At 43.8% G+C, this 23,776-nt stretch overlaps 1 pseudogene; it reads left to right on the top strand.

The window, feature by feature from the left end:
* The window catches only part of LOC124039025, a 76,011-nt pseudogene extending 54,987 nt beyond the window's left edge, over positions 1–21,024 (top strand).
* The last annotated feature ends 2,752 nt before the right edge of the window (positions 21,025–23,776 follow it).

Below are 23,776 nucleotides of genomic sequence, written 5' to 3' on the forward strand. Positions count from 1 at the left end.
GAATATGTCAAGGACAGAGTTTTTTCATCTTCGTAACATTGCAAAAATCACAAAAGCATTATACAGAAAAGCTAATCCATGCTTTTTTCCCTTCTAGGTAAAACTAACCTGGATAAAGCACTAAATAAACTTCAGTTAGTGCTAAACACGGCTGCTAGAATCCTGACTAGAACTTTAAAAAGTGGTCATATAACTCCAGGGCTAGCCTCTCTACATTGGCTTCCTGTTAAGGCTAGGGCTGATTTCAATGTTTTACTGCTAACCTACAAAGCATGACATGGGCATGCTCCTCCCTATCTATCTGTTTTAATCCTGTCGTACATACCTACAAATACGCTAGGGTCACAAGACGCAGGCCTCCTTATTGTCCCTAAAATTTCTAAGCAAACAGCTGGAGGCAGGGCTTCCTGCCTCCAGGAGCGACGAACCGTCATTGCTGTCTCTGCCTGGCTGGCTCCCCTCTCTCCACTGGGATTCTCTGCCTCTGACCCTATTACGAGTGCTGAGTCACTGGTTTACTAGTGCTCTTCCATGCTGTCCCTAGGAGGAGTGCGTCACTTGAGTGGGTCGAGTCACAGACGTGATATTCCTGTCCAGTTTTGCACCCCCTCGGGTTATGGTGGAGGAGTTCTTCATGGGCTATACTCAGCCTTTTTTCAGCGTAGTAAGTTGGTTGTTTGTTGATATCCCTCTAGTGGTGTGGGGGCTGTGCTTTGGCAAAGTGGGTGGGGTTATATCCTGCCTGGTTGTCCCTGTCTGGGGGTTTCGCAAGACGGGGCCACAGTGTCTCCGGACCCACCCCTGTCTCATTCTCCAGTATCTACGCTGCAATAGTCTATGTGATGGGGGGATAGGGTCAGTCTGTTATATCTGGTGTAATTCTGCTGTCTTAGCTGGTGTATTTAAGTATGCTCCCTTTAATTCTCTCTCTCCCGCCGCTCCCGGAGGACCTGAGCCCTAGGATCATGCCTCAGGACTACCTGGCCTGATGACTCCTGGCTGTCCCCAGTCCACCTGGTCGTGCTGCTGCTCCAGTTTCAACTGTTCTGCTTGCAGCTAGGGATCCCTGACCTGTTCACTGGAAGTGCTACCTTGTTCCGGACCTGCTGTTTTTGACTCTCTCTTTCTCTACTGCACCTGCAACTGACATTTACTCCTGAGGTACTGACCTGTTACACCCTCTACAACAGGGGTGTCAAAGTCAAATGGACGGAGGGCCAAATAAAAAATTTAGCTACAAGCCGAGGGCCGGACTGTTCGAATGTTCATTGAACATTTTTTAAATGACGCATATAGTCTAGTGAACCTAATTGAACCTACTGAAAACCTAACAAATATATTCCAATATGATCAGATAAATAAAGCAATATTTTCTTATGGCTCTGTCAGTAATCTTTAATTTTCAACAGACACAAAAGACAAATTTCCTTTATATAAAAATCCCCATAACATGAACATTAAATGAAAGAAACCGGTATTCAAGGCACCATCAGTAGCCTATATTTTCTATTTTAGCAAAAGTGGGCTAAATTTACTTCAAAGAAAAAAACAATAATAGCAATTTTCTATCATCCACTCAACTGAAATATTTTTAAAATATAATTGGATTGAAATACAATAAAATAAAGTGCAAAAATCTATTAATCAAAAACAACACTTTGTTTAAGGAGAAGTAACATGCAGTGAAAACAAATATTAAACTTTAACTTTTAAACTTGAACTGAGTAAAAACTCTAAATATGTGATTGCACAGTAATGTTCACTTGTTTGAGGTTGAGGGTGATACTTGGTGGTGTCCCATCTTTTCCACAAGTTCATCAATGTTCGGGGTAAGGCTCTGAGCTGAGGAAATCCTCAGAATTGAGTGGAGGTGTTCAGCAGTAAGTCGACTTCTGTGTGATGTTTTGTTCAAGTTCATCAAAGAAAACAGTTGTTCACACAGGTATGTGCTGCCAAACATAGACAACGTTTGAGCAGCCTGGATGCGCAGCTGGGGCATTGTGTCGGGAGGAAACGGGCGAACTCCGCAGCACCCACTGCCGCATATTTTGCCCTCAGTGCATCATTGCATTGGAGGTCAATCAACTCCATTTGGAGGTTTGGTGGTGAGCTTTCCACGTCAACAGCAAATGGGTTACCGAGCAGTTCCAACCTGCTTTTTTGTGCTTCAAAGTCAGCAAATCGGCGTCGAAAGTCAGCGGCAAGCATACCTATTTTATCAGCCAACTGTGCGCTCGGGAACGCACTGGTAGAGAGCTTCTCTTTCATGGTCTGGCAGCTGGGAAAGTGGCTCAAATTTTCTTTCCGCATCTGCGTCTCCCACAGAGTCAGTTTGGTTTTAAATGCCTTCACTGTACTGTACATATCAGTGATGACACGATCCCGACCCTGCAGCTGCAAGTTCATTGCATTCAGATGACTCGTAATGTCACACAGAAAAGCCATTGCACACAGAAACATTTCGTCTCGGAGTTGTGTTGTGTCTTTCCCTTTGCTGTCCAAGAACAGACAAATCTCCTCACGAAGCTCGAAACATCTTTGAAGCACCTTTCCCTGGCTTAGCCATCGCACCTCTGTGTGATAAGGCAAATCACCATGCTCCGTTTCTAACTCCGTCAGAAATGCCTTGAACTGGCGGTGATTCAAACCTTTTCCTCTTGCATCTTTTCCCGTATCTTCGCCACCAGTCCGCTCCTGTGTCCACACATCGCAGGTGCTCCGTCGGTTGTCAAACCCACGAGTTTTTCCCAAGGCAGCTCCATCTCATTTACACATCTTGACACCTCTTCATACAAATCATGCCCCGTAGTTGTGCCATGCATAGGACGTAAAGCCAAAAACTCCTCTGTCACGCTTAGGCTGGAGTCCACTCCGCGGATGAAAATTGACAACTGGGCAATGTCAGAAATGTCGGTGCTCTCATCCACAGCCAAGGAATATGCAATGAAATCTTTTCCCTTTTTCACAAGCTGCTCTTTTAGATTGATGGACAACTGGTCTACTCTCTCGGCAATGGTGTTTCTGCTCAGACTCACATTTAAAAAGAGTTGCCTTTTTTCTGGGCAAACTTCGTCACAAACTTTAATCATGCAGTTTTTGATGAAATCCCCTCCGTAAATGGCCGGGCTGATTTAGCGATCTCTTCTGCCAAAATAAAACTGGCCTTGACAGCAGCCTGGCCTTGTGATTTGGCTTTTTGAACAGAGCCTGTCGAGATTTGAGGCCTCGTTTTAATTCCTCTGCCTTTTGTAGCCTTTGTTCCATGTCCATATTCTTGTTTTTGTCCGCGTGTTTCGTTTCATAATGTCGTCTCAGATTATACTCTTTCAGTACCGCCACACTTTCTCCACACAGAAGACACACAGGTTTTCCAGCTACCTCCGTGAACAAATACTCCGACTCCCACCTTGTTTGAAACCCCCGGTTCTCAGTGTCCACCTTCCGTTTTGCCATTTTTGATGGGTATCTGAAAGTTAATTTTACTGTGATGCTGACAACTGCTGTGCCAATAAATATTGAAATGAAGCAGCCTACTGCTCGGTGCGTCACCGTTGCATTGTGGGAAATGTAGTATTGGTGCGTGTAAAAGATCTGCGGGCTGCCGGCTTGCTGCGGTCTGCGGGCCGGTTCTAATAATAAATCAAGATCATCCCAGGGGCCGTAAAAAACCTTCTCGCGGGCCGGATGTGGCCCGCGGGCCTTGACTCTGACATATGTGCTCTACAACCACTGATTATTATTTTACCCTGCTGGTTATATATGAACTGTAAGGACATACGCTTGGAGATGAGAAGCAAGTACAGGGAGCAGGCTGACAGTACCCTCCCCCTCTAGGGGCGCTACCCGGCGTCCCACCTGAGCGAGGCTGATGAGCCGGCTGAGGCGGGGAGCCCGACGAGCTGGCTGAGGCATGACGTTTGATGGGAGCCTGCCGAGCCAACCGAGGCAAGGAAACCTCTCGAGCCAGCTAAGGCGTGGAAGCCCGCTGAGGCACCCCCCTAGTTCCCCTGGAAGCGGGCACCCGGACCCGACATCACCAACAAAAAATAAAAAACTCCCTGATGCTTCAAATTGTGGTGTCAGCATTCTGTAAGGACAGCAGCTTGGAGACGAGAAGCAAGTACAGGGAGTGAACTTCTAATTAATAAACAGACATGAAACAGGACAGCGTCTGGACATGAAAGACATAATGACATTAATGCTGACACAGGGAACAAACTGAGGAGCAGACAGATATAGAGGGGCACTCAACAAAGTAATGGAGTCCAGGTGAGTCCAATATTGCGCAGATGCTTGTAATAATGGTGACAAGTGTGCGTCTGTTCTGGCCTGGAGGCATAGAGCAGTGATCAGCCTCCTCTCTCTGTGTGTTAGCCTGTCTGTTCTGGCCTGGAGGCATAGAGCTGTGATCAGCCTCCTCTCTCTGTGTGTTAGCCTGTCTGTTCTGGCCTGGAGGCATAGAACAATTTGTTCCTGTTATTGGGAAATTGGCGAAGTACATATGAACCGTTTTTCACTGCAGGGCATGATGTGGGTGTCATGTATTGTCATATATTGTCATGTCTTGTCCCTGTGCTTTCTCTTCTATTCGTTTCCCCCTGCTGGTCTTATTAGGTTTCTTTCCCTCTCTCTATCCCTCTCTCTCTCTATCGTTCCGTTCCTGCTCCCAGCTGTTCCTCATTCTCCTAACGACCTCATTTACTCTCTCACACCTGTCCCCTATTTTGCCCTCTGATTAGGTCTCTATTTCTCTCTCGGTTTCTGCTTCTGTCCTTGTCGGATTCTTGTTTGCTGTTTGCTGTGTCCTTGTTCCGTCCTGTCGTGTTTTGCCTTATCATCAGATGCTGCGTGTGAGCAGGTGTCTCTGTCCGCTACGGCCCACGCCTACCCGGAGGGACCTGCAGTCTGTTGCCGCTTATCCTGCAATTCCCCTCAACAACTAGAGGATTTATGTTTTCCCCGTTTGGACATTTCCTGTGAAGGATTGAGGATTATGTTATCTCTGTTTGGACTTTAATAAACTCAGTTTCTGTTAAGTCGCTTTTGGGTCCTCACTCACCTGCATAACAGTGGGCGTCTGGTAAAAGATATCCTGACCAACTGACCAAATTTAAACATTTTTCTGCTTGGAAAAACAGCTAATTATTTAAAAGTAACTAAATAAAGCACAATTTCTAAATAAGTGGTATGTTCCATATGCTTGGAAAAACTGCAGAGGGTAAGAGAGTGTTTTCCCACTCGTATGGTTCGTGGTAAATAGTCTGCAGTATTTTGTTTTTTTGTGTGTGTTATTTCTTCCATTATTAGCCCAGAACATTTTTTGTGTTGTTACATACAGTCGGAAATAACTTTTGGATATCAGAGCGGCGGTACGTCAGCAGCATTACGATCTGGAATACGACTTTCCCGAATTGGATCCTTTGTTTGTTCCCCCCCAGAGAAACTGAACTTATTCCAGAAGCTGCACCAAAACACTGGTGGCAGAAAAGAGGTATTCGGAATGGACTTCTAGTCCAACTCAGGAGGCGTGCACAACATCCACCCCTTCCGAGTATATTACTCGATAATGTTCAGTCTCTGGATAATAAAGTAGATGAGGTCAGGGAGAGGATCTCCTTCCAGAGAGACATCAGGGATTGTAACATACTCTGTTTCACTTACATCCAACTTACATCCATCCTTACATCCAACTGGGTTCTTAGTACCTCGTGCAGACAGGAATAAAGTACTCTCTGGGAAGAAGAAAGGCGGGGGTGTATGTTTCACGATTAACTACTCATGGTGTGATTTTGATAATATACAGAAACTCAAGTCCTTTTGTTCACCCGACCTAGAATACCTCACAATCAAATGCCGACCATATTACCTCCCAAGAGCATTAACTTTGATTATAGTCACAGCGTGTATATCCCCCCTCAAGCTGATACCATGATGGCCCTCCAAGAACTACACTGGACTTTATGCAAACTGGAAACCACATATCCTGAGGCTGCATTTATTGTAGCTGGGCATGTGAATAAGGCAAATTTGAGGAAAACACTACCGAAGTTAGACTGTAGTACTCACATTGACTGTAGTACTCACTCTGGAAAATCATTAGAACATTGCTACTCAACTTTTCAAAACGCCTACAAGGCCCTCCCCAGCCCTCCCTTCGGCAAATCTGATCATGAATTAATTTTGTTCCTCCCTTCCTATAGGCAGAAACTCAAACAGGAAGTACCAGTGCTAAGGTCTATTCAACACTGGACTGACCAATCGGAATCCATGCTTCAAGATTGTTTTGATCACGCGGACTGGGATATGTTCCTTCTAGCCTCTGAGAATAACATTGACGAATACATGGATATGTTGACTGAGTTCATCAGGAAGTGTATAGGAGATGTTGTATCCACTGTGACTATTAAAACCTACCCAAATCAGAAATAGATGGCAGGATTCGTGCAAAACTGAAAGTGTGAACCAGCGCATTTAACCATGGCAAGGTAACTAGAAATATGGCTGAATACAAACAGTGTAGTTATTCCCTCCGTAAGGCAATCAAACAGGCAAAATGTCAGTACAGAGACAAAGTGGAGTCGAAATTCAACGTCTCAGACACGAGACTTATGTGGCAGGGTCTACAGACAATCACAGACTACAAAGGGAAAACAAAGGGAAAACCAGCCACGTCACAGACACGGCCGCTTTGAGGATAACACAGTGCCACCGGCACAGCTCGCTATCAAGGACTGTAGCCTCTCCTTCTCCGTGGCCAACGTGAGTAAGACATTTTAAGAGTGTTAACCCTCGCAAGGCTTCCAGCCCAGACGGCATCCCTAGTCGCGTCCTCAGAGCATTCGCAGACCAGCTGGCTGCTGTCCCCACTTGCTTCAAGATGTCCACCATTGTTCCTGTACCCAAGAAAGCAAAGGTAACTGAACTAAATTACTATTGCCCCGTAACACTCACTTCATCATGAAGTGCTTTGAGAGGCTAGTTAAGGATCATATCACCTCTAACTTACCTGACACCCTAGACCCACTTCAATTTGCGTACCATCCCAATAGATCCACAGACGATGCAATCTCCATCGCACTGCACACTGCCCTATCCCATCTGGACAAAAGGAATACCTGCTGTTCATTTATTGTAACTCAGCATTCAACACCATAGTACCCTCCAAGCTCATCATTAAGCTCAGGGCCCTGGGTCTGAACCCAACCCTGTGCAACTGGGTCCTGGACTACCTGATGGGCCGCCCTCAGATGGTGATGGTAGGAAACAACATCTCCATCTCTACAACATCTGCTGATCCTCAACTCAGCCCCCTTCTGAACTCGCTGTTCACCCATGACTGCGTGGCCACACACGCTTCCAACTCAATCATCAAGTTTGCAGACGACACAACAGTAGTAGGCCTGGTTACCAACAATGACGAGACAGCCTACAGGGAGGAGGTGAAGGCCCTGGGAGAGTGGTGTCAGGAAAATAACCTCTGACTCAACGTCAACAAAACAAAGGAGCTGATCGTGGACTTCAGGAAACAACAGAGGGAGCACCCCCCTATCCACATCGACGGGACTGCAGTGGAGAAGGTGGAAAGCTTCAAGTTCCTCTGAAATGGTCCACCCACACGGACAGTGTGGTGAAGAAGGCGCAACAGCGCCACTTCAACCTCAAGATGCTGTATAAATTTGGCTTGGCCCTGAAAATGCTCACAAACTTTTGCAGATTCACAATTGAGAGCATGCTGTCGGACTGTATCACCGCCTGGTACGGTAAATGCACCGCCCGCTACTGCAGGGTTCTCCAGAGGGTGGTGCCATCTGCCCAATGCATCACCGGGGGTAAACTACCTGCCCTCCAGGACACCTACAGCCCTCAATGTCACAGGAAGGCCAAAAAGATCATCAAGGACATCAACCACCTGAGCTCCAGAAGGCGAGGTCAGTACAGGTGCATCAAAGCTGGAACTGAGAAACTGAAAAACAGCTTATATCTCTAGGACATCAGACTGTTAAATAGCCATCACTAGCTGGCTTCCACCCGGTTACGCAACCCTGCACCTGAGAGGCTGCTGCCCTATATAGTTAGACTTGGAATCACTGGACTCTTTAATAATGGAACACTAGTCACTTTAATAATGTTTACATACTGCTTTACTCATCTCATATGTTAATACTGTATTCTATTCTACTGTATTTCACTCAATGCCACTCCGAAATTGCTCAATCTATTATTTATATATTTCTTAATTCTATTCTATTACTTTTAGATGTGTGTGTATTGTTGTGAATTGTTAGATACTACTGCACTGTTGGAGTTAGGAACACAAGCATTTAGCTAAACCTGCAATAACAACTGGTAAATATGTGTACTGTATGTGACCAATAAAATTTGATTTGAGTATAACACATACATACTGTTCAGCATAACACATACATACTGTTCAGTACATAACATACATACTGTTGAGTATATCACATACATACTGTTCAGTATAATACATATACTGTTCAATATAACACATACATACTGTTTCACATTTCAGGTTAGACCCAGATGCAGACAGTGTCGAAGTAACCAAAGTGTATTACTAATACACAGGAAAAACAATAGGTCAAGGGCAGGCAGAGGTCGGTAATCCAGAGAGGGTTCAAAAGGTCCAGCATGGCAGGCAGGCTCAGGGTCAGGGCAGGCAGAAAGGTCACACCTGGAAAAAACTAGAAAACAGGAACTAAAACAGACAGGAGCAAGGGGAAAACCGCTGGTAGGTTTCACGAAACAAAATGAACTGGCAACAGACAAACAGAGAACACAGGTATAAATACACTGGGGATAATGGGGAAGATTGGCGACACCTGGAGACAAGCACAAAGACTGGTGCAACAGATCAGGGTGTGACATACTGTCCAGTATAACACATACATACTGTTCAGTATAACACATACTGTATGTACATGTAGGTAGAGTTAAAGTGACTATGTATGCATAGATAATAAACAGAGAGTATTTTATTTTTGTATTTATTTTTTATTTAACATTTATTTAACTAGGCAAGTCAGTTAATTTAAGAACAAATTCTTATTTACAATGATGGCCTACCAAAAGGAAAAAGGCCTCCTGCGGGGACGGGGGCCTGGGATAATTTTATTTTATTTTAAATACAATATAAATATAGGACAAAACACACATCACAACAAGAGAGACACAACACTACATAAAGAGAGACCTAAGACAACAAAATCACAGAAAAACATGACACAGCATGGTAGCAACACAAAATGCAACAACATGGTAGCAACACAACATGGTAGCAGCACAAAAACATGGTACAAACATTATTGGGCCAAGTCAACAGCACAAAGGTCAAGAAGCTAGAGACAACAATACATCATATAAAGCAGCCACAGCTGTCAGTCAAAGACTGAGTATTTTAATTAAGAGATTGAGATAAAACAGTCCAGTTTGAGTGTTTGTTGCAGCTCGTTCCAGTTGCTAGATGCAGTGAACTGAAAAGAAGAGCGACCTAGGGATGTGTGCTTTGGGGACCTTTAACAACTGGCAGAACGGGTGTTGGCAGAACGGGTGTTGTATGTGGAGAATGAGAGCTGCAGTAAATATCTCAGATAGGGGGGAGTGAGGCCTAAGAGGGTTTTATAAATAATCATCAACCAGTGGGTCTTGCGACAGGTATAGCAGCAATGCAAATAGTCTGGGTAGCCCCTTGATTAGATGTTTAGGAGTCTCATGGCTAGGGGGTAGAAGCTGTTCAGAAGCCTTTTGGACCTAGACTTGGCACTCCGGTACAGCTTGCCGTGCGGGGATCAACGTGAAGGATGTGTTGTTACCTACGCTTACCACCTGGGGGCAGGCCATCAGGAAGTCCAGGATCCAGTTGCAGAGGGAGGTGTTTAGTCCCAGGGTCTTTAGCTTAGTGATGAGCTTTTGAGGGCACTATGGTGTTGAACGCTGAACTGTAGTCAATGAATAGCATTCACAAATAGGTCTTCCTTTTGTCCAGGTGGGAAAGGGCAGTGTGGAGTGCAATAGAGATTGCATCATTTGTGGATCTGTTGGGGTGGTATGTAAATTGGAGTGGGTCTAGGGTTTCTGGGATAATGGTGTTGATGTGAGCCATGACCAGCCTTTCAAAGCACTTCATTGCTACAGACGTGAGTGCGGGTCGGTAGTAATTTAGGCAGGTTACCTTAGTATACTGCTCCTAACCCAGTTTCTATTCAGCTGTAATAACAATTGTGGTTCTCAATCCCCTTTGAAATTGTATTAGTGCTGAATTTGAATGGAAAGGTCTCTATTATTCAAATAAAAAAATATTTTCTAAAAAGTAGGGTTCAGGTCGTTAAAGTCTCATAGGTATATTTAGGCTAATTTCCCTTTAGTATAGTCAGAGCCACCCACCCCTTCCCTCCACATGCAGAGTAATAATAAAGATGCCCCCAGCAGTCTCGGTAGGATCTCTAGCTCCCATCACAGATTCATGCTACCTTCGTTAGCATTCAGCCCTGTTGTATTCTTTAAAACACATTGGAATTCCCAACATAGCTAACGGCGCTAGAGTTGCATATACAGTAACTACTTAGCAGAGATAGATAAGCCTGTTCTAAGTCTATTACCCTGCTATCTCCTCCTTTCCTCTCCTATCCACCCTACCCTGCCACGGGTTCCCAGGCTGAGCTAGTCTGCATCCTTAACGGCACCCTATTCCCTACATAGTGCACTACTATGGGCACTGGTCAAAAGTAGTGAACTATATAGGGAATAGGGTGTCATTTGGGACGCAGCCCTGATCTCTATCAAACAGCCGGGAAACCTTTTCTCTTAACTAAGGTAACATTTATCATCCCCCGGGATTTGATTAGAGGCAGGAGATAAGACTTTAAACCCCCTTGTTTTAAGCCTGAGAGGGTGAGGGATGGAGTTAGCAGGTGTAGAGCCATGGGAACAGAGATGGAAGTTGGTGATAATTTAATGTTTAGTGTCACACCAGGTTGTGTGTCAGAGCCCAGAGGACGGGAACCAAAATTAAGCTGTTAAATGTCCAGTGTCCTCTTGGGAATGTGTCACTTGTTGCACGCCCATAGACTCTCACTGTTTAATTTAGGTGATGGACGCTTCGTTGTGTTTACGGACTGGGAAAGATGAGGGTTCTCTCTCTACTGTATTGTGTCAGACTCTGAAGTAATTTCTATTGTAGCATGAGCATTGTTGTTCCTTGCGCTCTCAGAATGGAGGACATTTAAAGGGATACTGCATGATTTTACTTACCCAGAGCCAGATGAACACGTGGATCCCATTTTTATGTCTATGTGTGCTGTATGAAGGAAGTCAGTGGTAGTTTCACGAGCCAATGCTAACTTGCATTAGCGCAGTGACTTGAAGTCTACAGGTACTGTAGCATTGCTCGCAGTATCCCTTTAACTATGTATAATATGATGTAAGGTTTTAGTTGAATCCATGTTTCCTTTGTGTTGTCAAGCATGATGTGAATTGACACAATGCAAGTACTACTACTATGAACAAGATGAGTTGTGTGTTTACCCATTCATATCTCATGAGTTAGTATGATTTAGTATTCGATTTAGTATTCATGAGGGCCCATAATACCTGGCCATCTGCCCTCCTGTCACGCCCTGGCCTTAGTATTTTGTGTTTTCTTTATTATTTTGGTCAGGCCAGGGTGTGACATGGGTATTTATGTGGTGTGTTTTGTCTAGGTTTTTTTTGTAGGTTATGCGATTGTGGTTTAGTGAAGTAGTCTAGGTAAGTCTATGGTTGCCTAGAGTGGTTCTCATATTTAGGCAGCCATATTCTTTGAGTGTTTCGTGGGTGATTGTTCCTGTCTCTGTGTTTGTTTGCATCAGGTAGGGCTGGTTCGGTTTTTCACGGTTATTGTTTTTGTATACTGTTCGTATTTTCATCTTTATTAGATGTTTATAAATAACCACGCTGCATTTTGGTCCTCCTCTCTTTCGACGGAGGAAAACTGTAACACCTCCCTAAATCATTGCATTGAACGTTTCAGCAGACTTGCAGCCTTCCATAACTGCAGCTCTGTGGGTGATAAATGTATTGACAATGTTGATACCTTCTGGAATCAAAGCTGGTTTTATCAGGAGGATGGGATGCACCCAAATCATTTGGGTTTCTGGACCCTTTCACACCATTATAAGGCTGCGTTGAGACAATTACTTATCAATGACCCCAGCCCAGCTCAGTTAATCCATACCCTTGTGTCACTGAGTTGCCATAATACTTCAGTAAATGTACATTATCCCAGGGGCGTTGGAAAACACAATGTAAGTAACCTAATTTAAGTCCCTCTAACTTCTAACTGCCCTGAATGCCTCTGCTGATCCCACAGCTATTTAATGCAGTTGTCATGTGCCTATGAACCAGAGTTATACTGTTAGCACTGAGGCAGTGTGACCTAGTAGGAAGTCCACTGTGTGCAGTTCACCCTGCACTAACATAAATAGCATGAGCATGTCTACTTCTGCTTAGCTTCACAGTAAAGCAATGAATAAAATCAAGCATCCCAGAAAAGTGCTAAAAATAGCCAAAGTTAACATATGTAGCCTAAGAAACAAGGTTCATGAAGTCAATAACTTGCTAGTAACAGATGACATTCATATTCTGATTATCTCAGAAACTCACTTAGATAATACCTTTGATGATACCGTGGGAGCAATACATGGTTATAACATTTACAAAAATGACAGCAATTCCAGTGGGAGCAGTGTTCGGTCTATATTAAGAACCACATTCCTGAGAGGATCTCATGTTAAACACTGTTGAGGTAATATGGCTACAGGTTCATCTGCCTCACCTAAATCCCGTTATTGCGGGAAGTTGCTATAGACCACCAAGTGCTAACAGTCAGTAACTGTATAATATGTGTGAAATGTTTGATAATGTATGTGATATCGACAGAGGTATATTTTCTGCCCACTCAAGAAAAAGCTTCAAACTGTAACCAGTGCCTGCAACCTGGTTCAGGTTATCATCAGTCAACCTATCAGGGTAGTTACAAACAACACCGGAAGGAAATCATCAAGCTGTACTGATCACATCTTACTAACTAAGCTGCAGAAATGTGCTTTAAAGCAGTATCCAGATCCATCAAATGTAGTGATCACAATATAATAACCATATCTGGGAAAACCAAAGTTCCAAAGGCTGGGCCTTATATAGTGTATAAGAGGTCATACAAGAAGTGATTCTTATGTTGATGATGTAAATAATATTTTCTGTTCTGTGGTGTGTAATGAGGAGCAGCCAGATGCTGCACTGATGCTGCACTAATGAAATAGCTTATTCCAATTACTAATAATCATGCACCCATTAAGAAAATGACTGTAAAAACGGTTTAATCCCCTTGGATTGATGAGGAATTGAAAAATGGTATTGTTGAGAGGGATGAGGAAAAAGGAATGGCAAATAAGTCTGGCAGCAAAACCGATTGGCAAAAGTACTGCACAATGAGAAATCATGTGACTAAGCTGAATTGAAACAAGAAGAAACTATGCTATGAAACAAAGATAAATGATAGAAAGAATGATAGTAAAAGGCTTTGGAGCACGTTAAATGATATTTTGGGCAGAAAGGCAAACTCGGCTTCATCATTCATCATTCATTGAACCAGATGGCTCATTCATCAAAAAACCCACTGATATTGTCAGGCCCTGATCTGTTTCACCTGTTTTGTGATTGTCTCCATCCACCACCAGGTGTCACCTGTTTTCCCCATTAGTCCCTGGGTATTTATTCCGGTGTTCCCTGTTTGTCTAATGCCAGTTCGTCTTGTATTGTTCAAGTCAACCAGTGTGGTTTCCCGTGCACCTGCTTTTGTATCTCTCTTTTGCTAGTCTTCCAGGTTTTGACCCTGTCTGCCTTGACTCTGAACCTGCCTGCCTGACCATATGGCCTGCCCTGACCTCAAGCCTGCCTGCAACTCTGTACCTCCTGGGCTCTGACCTTGTTTATGATATTTTTCCTGTCCATGAACATTCTCTTGCCTGCCCCTTGGATTATAATAAATATCAGACTCGAACCATCTGCCTCCCTTGTCTGCATCTGGGTCTCGCACTGTGCCCTTATAAATATTGACAACTCCTTTAATGTTTTTTTTTCATTGGCAAGGTTTGCACACCTAGGCATGACATGCCAGCATAAATTCTGACACTACACATCCAAGTATATCTGACCAATTTTTGAAGGACAAGTATTGTAATTTTGAATTCCGTAAAGTGAGTGTGGAAGAGGTGAATTTTTTTTGTTTGTCTATCAACAATGACAAGCCACCAGGGTCTGACAACTTGGATGGGAAATTACTGAGGATAATAGTGGACAATATTGTAACTCCTGTTTTCCATATGTTAAATTTAAGCTTACTAGAAATTGAGTCCCCTCAGGCCCGGAGGAAAGCAAAAGTAATTCCGCTACCTAAGAATAGTAAAGCCCACCTTTACTGGCTCAAATAGCTGACCAATCTGCCTGTTACCAACCCTTAGTAAACATTTGGAAAAAATGGTGTTTGACCAGATACAATGCTATTTTACAATAACAAATTGACAACAGACTTTCAGCAGGCTTAAAGTGAAGGACATTAAACAAGCACAGCACTTACACAAGTGACTGATTGGCTGAGAGAAATTGATGACAAAACGATTGTGGGGGCTCTTTTGTTAGACTTCGGTGTGGATTTTGACATTATCGATCATAGTCTGCTGCTGGAAAAACGTATTTGTTATGGCTCTACAACCCCTGCTATATTGTGGATAAGAGGTACTTGTCTAACAGAACACAGGATGTTCTTTAATGGAAGCCTCTCAATCATAATCCAGGTAGAATGAGGAAGTCCCCAGGGTAGCTGTCTAGGCCCCTTACTTTTCTCAATCTTTACTAACGGCGTGCCAGTGTGTCTATGTATGCGGATGACTCAACAATATACACGTCAGCAACACTTAAAGAGCTGCAGTTAGTTTCAGAATGTGTAGCAAGGAACAAGTTAGTCCTAAATATTTCTAAAACTAAAAGCATTGTATTTGGGGCAAATATTTCACTAAAACCTAAACCTCAACTAAATCTTGTAATAACTAATGTGGAAATTGAGCAAGTTGAGGTGACTAAACTACTTGGAGTAACCCTGGATTACAAACTGTCATGGTCAAAAACATATTGATACAACAGTAGCTAAGATGGGGAGAAGTCTGTCCATAATAAAGTGCAGCTCTGCCTTCTTAACAACACTATCAACAAGGCAGGTCCTACAGGCCCTAGTTTTGTTGCACCTGGATTACTGTTCAGTCAAGTGGTCAGGTGCCACAAAGAGGGACTTAGGAAAATTGCAATTGGCTCAGAACAGGGCAGCACAGCTGGGCCTTGCATGTAAACAGAGAGCTAACATTAATAATATGCATGTAAATATTTCATGGCTCAAAGTGGAGGGGAGATTGACTTCATCACTACTTGTATTTATGAGAGATATTGACATGTTGAATGCACCGAGCTGTATGTTTGAACTACTGGCACACAGCTCGGACACCTATGCATACCCCACAAGACATGCCACCAGAGGTCTCTTCACAGTCCCCAAGTCCAGAACAGACTATGGGAGATGCACAATACTACATAGAGCCATGACTACATGGAACTTTGTTCCACATCAAGTAACTGATACAAGCTGTAGAATCAGATTTAAAAACAGATAAAAATACACCTTATGGAACAGTAGGGACTGTGAAGAGACAAACACAGGCAGAGATACACACACACGCACACAAGCACACGCACACACACACACACACACACACACACACACACACGCGCACACACACACGCACACGCACACACACACACACACACACACACACACACAAAAAACACTATAAACACACGTACACATGGATTTTGTGTTGTAGATACATGGATTTTGTGTTGTAGATCACTTAATGTGTTGTGAATAATTGTGTGAATGTATTGTAAGATTTTTTTTAATGTAATAAACTGACTTAATTTTGCTGGACCCCAGGAAGATTAACAGCTAATGGGGATCCATAATAAATGTTTCACATTTACCAGACACTCTTATCTAGAGCAACTTACAGTAACAAGTACATACATTATTCATACTTGTTTTCCTCTGTACTGATCCCACATGGGAATTGAACCCACAACCCTGTCATTGTAAGCTCCACACTCTACCAACTGAGCCACACAGTAGTGCTCTCTCAGATATGAACTTTTTTTCATTTCTCCCTGGCCTTTCATTGATGTTAATGAGAGTGGAGAGCCGGATAATGTACATATCTGGATTCCCAGGCAGGTGGAAATGTATACTGTTTTCTCTAACACTGCATTGATGTTACTGATAGAGAGTAGAAATCAGAAATCACTTAGGAATCAGTCTCTGGATAAAAGGCAAGGACGGAAAACAGCTGGTCTGCAGCCTTCAAGGACTGAAGCTGTGCACCTCTGATCTAGACACCACAGTAACACACAGTACAGTAGTAGTTACAGTAGCAGTGTGTGTGGGGTGAGGACATTGGGAAGGGATCCTGAGACAGATGCTGTGTCCCAAATGGCACTCCATTCCCTATATCTTGTACTACTTTTCATCATGAAAAGGACTGGTTCAAAGTAGTCCTCTGTATAGGGTGCCATTTGGGACACAGTAAGAGAGTGATATGTTGGATGAGTGATTTATCTGTCAGGCCCAGGCTATAGATGAGAATCCCCACACTAGCTACTTCATTTTGTACCTCCCTGTACCTCCCCTGTACCTCCCATCTACAGCTAGACACGCTTTCATTAATTATTATTACATAATTATTTCCTGTTCAATACTCTAATGACACCCGCTCTACCGCATACACACAGAGTGCAAATGCACGCACATTCACACACACGCGTGCACACACACACTCTGCACACGTCTTACAGATGTGTCAGTGGCATCTCTGTTGGGAGTGAACAGTGTGAGAGCGGGAGTTACAGGGTCCTTACTTGGAGAGTATAGAGATGGAGGTAAGAGATTTGACCTAGAAGAAATCACTGATCTGAACAGGTTGGATCACTTATTTATCCAATCCTTTTAATGAAGTGGTCCCGAGCTCCCACTGCGTGGTCCCGAGCTCCCACTGCGTGGTCCCGAGCTCCCACTGCGTGGTCCCGAGCTCCCACTGCGTGGTCCCGAGCTGGTCCCGAGCTCCCACTGCGTGGTCCCGAGCTGGTCCCGAGCTCCCACTGCGTGGTCCCGAGCTCCCACTGCGTGGTCCCGAGCTCCCACTGCGTGGTCCCGAGCTCCCGCTGTGCCACTCGGGTGGTCTAATGCACTGCATCTCAGTGCTAGAGACGTCACTACAGACCCTGGTTCGATTCCTGGCTGTATCACAACCGGCCATGATTGGGAGTCCCATAGGGTGGAGCACAATTGGCCCAGCGTCGTCCGGGTTTGGCCCCGGTAGGCCGTCATTGTAAATAGGAATTTGTTCTTAACTGACTTGCCTAGTTAAATAAAGGTAAAATCAAATAAATAAATCAAATAAAAAGAGGTCAGGAAAAGCTCCTAAGTGAAAGAGCAGAGCTCCTGAGTTTCCCTGTCTGGTGACGAGTGGGACTGTCTGACTGGGACATTAGAGCCAATGACTAATAACACCTGTGAGTGCAGACCAACAGACTGAGTGTGAAAAAGTTTATCAAGTCATTCTTTTTATATTATTTTTCCCAGCAGGCCTGACTCTAGCTGGAGATATGAATGAGCAAGTAACACTGGCTGTTGATAAGTGATCACCTTCACTTAATCCGGATTCTTCACCACGCTATCAAGAAGAGCAGAGTAGGCTGAATGCTCCTTCTTAACATTGACAGAGATATTAAAAGTGGCATGGATACTTTTATGCATAATAATTCATTCTAATCATTTTTGTTTATGAGCTCTTTACATGACAGTGTAAAGCTGATATATTCAAATTAATTTAGGATAATTCTATTGTAACATGAATAGATTTTTATTTTAGGGTACATAGAGTTTTCTTAACTCCAGTGTTCCAGACTATGATAGGATGGTTGTGTAAGGTTTGTGACAGCCAAACCCTCAGATCGTGAGACCCTTCAAGCACAGTTCCTGTCCTGCTGTGCCAACTGAAGATAGAAAACATACTAATAGAGCTCTTACGACTCCCTATTCGCAACAACAATGCACTACAAATAATGTTTACAATACATTTCTATCTGAACATTCTGAACTGGTTCTGTCTCACTCAAGGTAGGACATCACAATGGGAAACATCTTTCACACAAAGGAAGAGAGAGAGAGAGAGAGATGTAGAAAGAGAGAGAGATGTAGAAAGAGAGAGATGCATAGCTGATTCAGACTGGGCTGGCTGGTTGCCTGCTGTCATTAATAGCTTACTGCACTGCCTTTCCCTTTCCTAGCTTTCTCTCTCTATCTCCCCATCTCTTCCCTCTCCATCTTTCTCTCTCCCCCTCCCTCTCTCTCCTCCCTAGCTCTCTCTCCTCCCTCTCGCTCCCTCCTTCCTTGTGCTCTCTCTCTCTCACTCCCTCTTTCTCCTTCCTAGCTCTCTCTCCCTCCCTCTCCCTCCTTCCTAGCTCTCTCTCTCTCCCTCCCTCTTCCCTCTCTTTCTGATGTGTTTAATTACGACAGTCTTCTGGATTCAGCTCTACTGAGATGGTCCTCAGAGGAAACTATACTGGTTTAAAAAGTACATCAATGTTTTTCTTCTTTCGTCTAGCTGATTCACGTATTATTCCTCCTGATAATAACTTTTTTATATTTCTCTGATGCTTATGTCATGTTGCTGTCATTTGCATTTTCGTAATCTATTAGGGGTGCAGAAAGGTTGAGAAATGCATACAGTACAGTACTTGCGTGCTGGTTGATATGTTGATGAGTGATGTTCAACTTTTGAGAATGTTTCCCCCCCATGTAATTACAGTATGATTCACCCTAGTGATTAAAATCTGGATCAAACGTCACCCTCTGTTGTTTTCGGTTTCTCTCTGTTAAGGTTTGGAAGGCTTGTCTAATTGTAATTCTGTTGGACTGTTAGAGGACTGCAGTATTGGCAGCACACACACACACACACACACACACACACACACACACACACACACACACACACACACACACACACACACACACACACACACACACACACACACACACACACACACACACACACACACACACACACACACACACACACACACACACACACACACACACACACACACACCTTAGTTGGCAGACCCTCTGTGGTTGAGTGTGAGCTGCCGTAGTATCCTAAATGACTGTTCTGTGGGGTACCACAGGAAAACAGAGGGGTGCATTGGCATAACTATATGCTAGAACCATAGCCTCTGGGTTTTGATTCCAAATGAACTTAGAATGCAAAAATAAGATGTTAATCATCAATTTTCATCAATGTTCGATTAATTATTCAATGGTGCAGTGTATGCACCCACTGTTTTGCTATTTACATCATTTATATTTGTATTCTCTGTGATATTCCCCAGGGTGTTGTTGGTGATATGCACTGTGCAGGACAAATGTCTGTAGAATCTGAATGTTCCTGACCAGAAAACAAAGGCTGTTCTTGGGAAGCAACTCTGGGGTTTTCTGGATGTTATTTTAGTGTTACGGATCGATTTCAAGGACATGGGTGATGTCTTCATTTGTAGTGTAGACCGGAATTGAGGTTCTTTGTTGCCAGCTTCTGCCCGTTTTCATGGTGTATTACTTCAGAGGAATGGCCGCAAGTGAGAAGTAGTCTAGCTACTGCTCTACTGTTAGAAATGGAACATCTTACTTCCTCTGTCTGCCAAAACCTGGATTGAACTCACAGTAGAGCACGCACACACACACACACACACACACGCCCACACCTCTACAAAAAAGTGAAGATCTCATTTACGCTTCTTATTCAGACTGGGGCTTGCTTGGCCAACCAGTGTGAGTGTGCAATCAGTTTACTGCCTTCTATTTTGCTGCAGAAACAGAGCGCTGCAGAAACACCGCTTCAGGGGAAGCGATAGCAATCATTTCAATAATGACGATGACGACTGTGATGGAAAATACATTGAAAAGAAAAACTTAGCCCCGAGTAAAAGTTTCTAAATTTTTCCAAAAATATTCTAAAAATGAGTTCACTTTCTCTCTGTTTGCTTTTGCTCTTTCTTTCTCTCGCTCTCTCAGACTCCCCTCTCCCTCCCTCTTTCTTTCTCTCGCTCTCTCAGACTCCCCTCTCCCTCCCTCTTTCTTTCTCTCGCTCTCTCAGACTCCCCTCTCCCTCCCTCTTTCTTTCTCTCACTCTCTGACTCCCCTCTCCCTCCCTCTTTCTTTCTCGCTCTCTGACTCCCCTCTCCCTCCCTCTTTCTTTCTCTCACTCTCTCAGACTCCTCTCTCCCTCCCTCTTTCTTTCTCTCGCTCTCTCAGACTGCCCTCTCACTCCCTCTTTACTTTCTCAGGCATTCATTTGCAGTCTATCTGACAGATACGGCATAGCCAATGATCTCATTATGCAATTATATTGAGCTAATATTAATATATTGCTATTATATGCAGAGTAGATACCCTTATCAGGGACAATTTGCATTGCTCTGCATATGCATATAGACAGGATGCAGACTGGAGCTGTAGGGAGGAACAGAACAGGCTTTTCTCCAACCACACCAACAGAGATAGACACCCGCCAGACACCATGTCGCCTAAGGTTAATCAATGCTAATAAATGATTCATTGATACTGTCAATGATAACCCTTCTTCTCCTCACACTCTCTCTCTCTCTCTGTGTTGTGCTGTGTAGGAGTGAAGGTGGTATTCTCAGGCCACTACTACCGTAACGCGCGGGGGGGCAAAGACATGCTGGTGAGCTCCGCTATAGGCTGCCAGGGTGGTGGTAGTGACCGCCGACCAGATCAACCATCGCTACCACAGCCTGGAGCAGCTCAGTGGGCGGGGCATGGGCGAGGACCTCAGGAAACCACTGCAGGTCTGAGCCAATCAGAAGAGAGGACACACTCCAGACCATAAAACACCAGGGCCCATTCATAATGCATCTCAGAATAGGAGTGCTGATCTAGGATCAGGTCCCCCTGATCAGCAAAACTGGTCCGAGATCAGCACTGCGACTCTGACTGTGAATACAGCCTGAGGACCAGAACTCCAGAAAGTGGAGATAAAGTTTGAGAAGTCTTAAGACCTGTAGCCTACTGTGAATAAGCGCTGGCCCATTGTATTGTACAAGGTCATCAGTCGCAGAATGGATTTCACTTTACTCCAGAGAGAAAAAACTTGCTTCATGTCCAAAGTATAGAAAAATAGTGTTGTCACGATACAAACATTTTACTAACGAAACGAAATAGGCCAAGTATCACAATACCGAGTAGTATTGCATTGAAAACAACTTTTGCTGGGGTGCGTTTCCATTTGACTATCTTGTGTCGATTAAACTTACTAATGTCAACCCCCCCCCCCCCCCCCAAAAAAAAAAAAAACCTACACTGTCAAATAAAAATGTAGTGGTTGAAGTGTTTCATTACCCATTTAGGCAAATTGCGCATTATTAAATTGGAGACAGCCTGTATAACCCCTCCCACCTCAGGTTTCATGTCTCAGGTAGCCAGCATGGATAGAATGGAATAATTGACTAATATTTGCCATATTCTAATAATAATAATGTGCCAAGATATTTTCAGGGTCTGTGCAATGGTGAAACTTGCCAGCCATCCAGAAAAGCAAGGCGAAGCAACTCAAGCATTCTTGAAAGTCAAGACAATCCTTGTCCTGCAAAGAAAACACTATTTTATCGTGAAAAGATGTAGGCATTTAAAATGAATTATGGAGTGGATCTTTATTGTGACCGGTGACATCACGTGCCCCGCGCAGTCCTACCTTCAAAATGATTTGGCAATTTCCATCATCATTTGTCGCAATAAAGAAAGTTCGACACAAGAAAAATCCACCCTTGTCAAAAGCTAAACAAATTTTGTAGATCTTTAGAAAATCTATCCTTTATCTGCCATTTCCATTACACATGTCCAATGATTTTTTATTGAGACATTGTTTTTATAGAATAAAACTGGGTCAATGGGATCAATGGAAACCTGCCTAGTGACGTTCACACTTGTCACAAATTCCCCTGGTACTGCTGCTTATTCTGTGCACCAGCTCAGAATATATCACCGGCCTATAGGTGTCACTGAACTATTTTATTACGCACACCTGGTTCCCATTCCCCCTGATTAGTAATTGTATATATGTGCCCTCTGTTCACCATTGTTTTGTCGGTTAATGCTCCCATGTCCGTCGGTCTTGTAAGTACCTGTGCTTTGTTGTTTTGGCTTTCGTGCTGCGTGTATTGTGTACTTGTTATTACGGGTCTCCTCACGTGTATTGTTATTACGGGTCTCGTCCCGTGTGTTGTTATTACGGGTCTCCTCCCGTGTATTGTTATTACGGGTCTCATCCCGTGTATTGTTATTATGGGTCTCCTCCTGTGTATTGTTATTACGGGTCTCGTCCCGTGTATTGTTATTACGGGTCTCCTCCCATGTATTGTTATTACGTGTCTCGTCCCGTGTATTGTTATTACGGGTCTCGTCCCGTGTATTGTTATTACGGGTCTCATCCCGTGTATTGTTATTACGGGTCTCGTCCCGTGTGTTGTTATTACGGGTCTCCTCCCGTGTATTGTTATTACGGGTCTCATCCCGTGTGTTGTTATTACGGGTCTCCTCCCGTGTATTGTTATTACGGGTCTCCTCCCATGTATTGTTATTACGTGTCTCGTCCCGTGTATTGTTATTACGGGTCTCGTCCCGTGTATTGTTATTACGGGTCTCATCCCGTGTATTGTTATTACGGGTCTCGTCCCGTGTGTTGTTATTATGGGTCTCCTCCCGTGTATTGTTATTACGGGTCTCATCCCGTGTGTTGTTATTACGGGTCTCCTCCCGTGTATTGTTACGGGTCTCATCCCGTGTGTTGTTATTACGGGTCTCCTCCCGTGTATTGTTATTACGGGTCTCGTCCCGGGTCTCATCCCGTGTTGTTATTACGGGTCTCCTCCCGTGTATTGTTATTACGGGTCTCGTCCCGTGTATTGTTATTACGGGTCTCGTCCCGTGTATTGTTATTACGGGTCTCGTCCCGTGTATTGTTATTACGGGTCTCCTCCCATGTATTGTTATTACGGGTCTCGTCCCGTGTATTGTTATCACGGGTCTCGTCCCGTGTGTTGTTATTACGGGTCTCCTCCCGTGTATTGTTATTACGGGTCTCCTCCCGTGTATTGTTATTACGGGTCTCGTCCTGTGTATTGTTATTACGGGTCTCGTCCCGTGATTTTCTAAGGCCTACCTGTGATTTGGAAGGCGGAATGGGAGAAAGGAATATGCTGTACATGCACAATGATCTGCATGTCAGTAGCTTGGTTTCCATCCAATTTGTGACAGATTTTCAGGCAAATATTCTCAAATCTGCCTATAACAATATGCACATTTTCCCACCAGAGGTATGCTTCCATCAAACTGACTTTTTGCAGATAAAAGACAGTAATGTTATAATGTTACCAGAATAACATTCTCAATATTTATTGAAAAGGAGCATCAAGCTCATCACCTTGCACATTCACCACCCTGTGAAGTACATCATAAATGATTTAATATGTAGCTAAATAAACTGCATGCTTCCCAACAAGTCGTAGTGGGAGGACCACACAACATATCATTGAGTTACTCCATGTCTTC

Source organism: Oncorhynchus gorbuscha, linkage group LG07 (genome assembly GCF_021184085.1).
Source record: "Oncorhynchus gorbuscha isolate QuinsamMale2020 ecotype Even-year linkage group LG07, OgorEven_v1.0, whole genome shotgun sequence".
Taxonomy (NCBI): domain Eukaryota; kingdom Metazoa; phylum Chordata; class Actinopteri; order Salmoniformes; family Salmonidae; genus Oncorhynchus; species Oncorhynchus gorbuscha.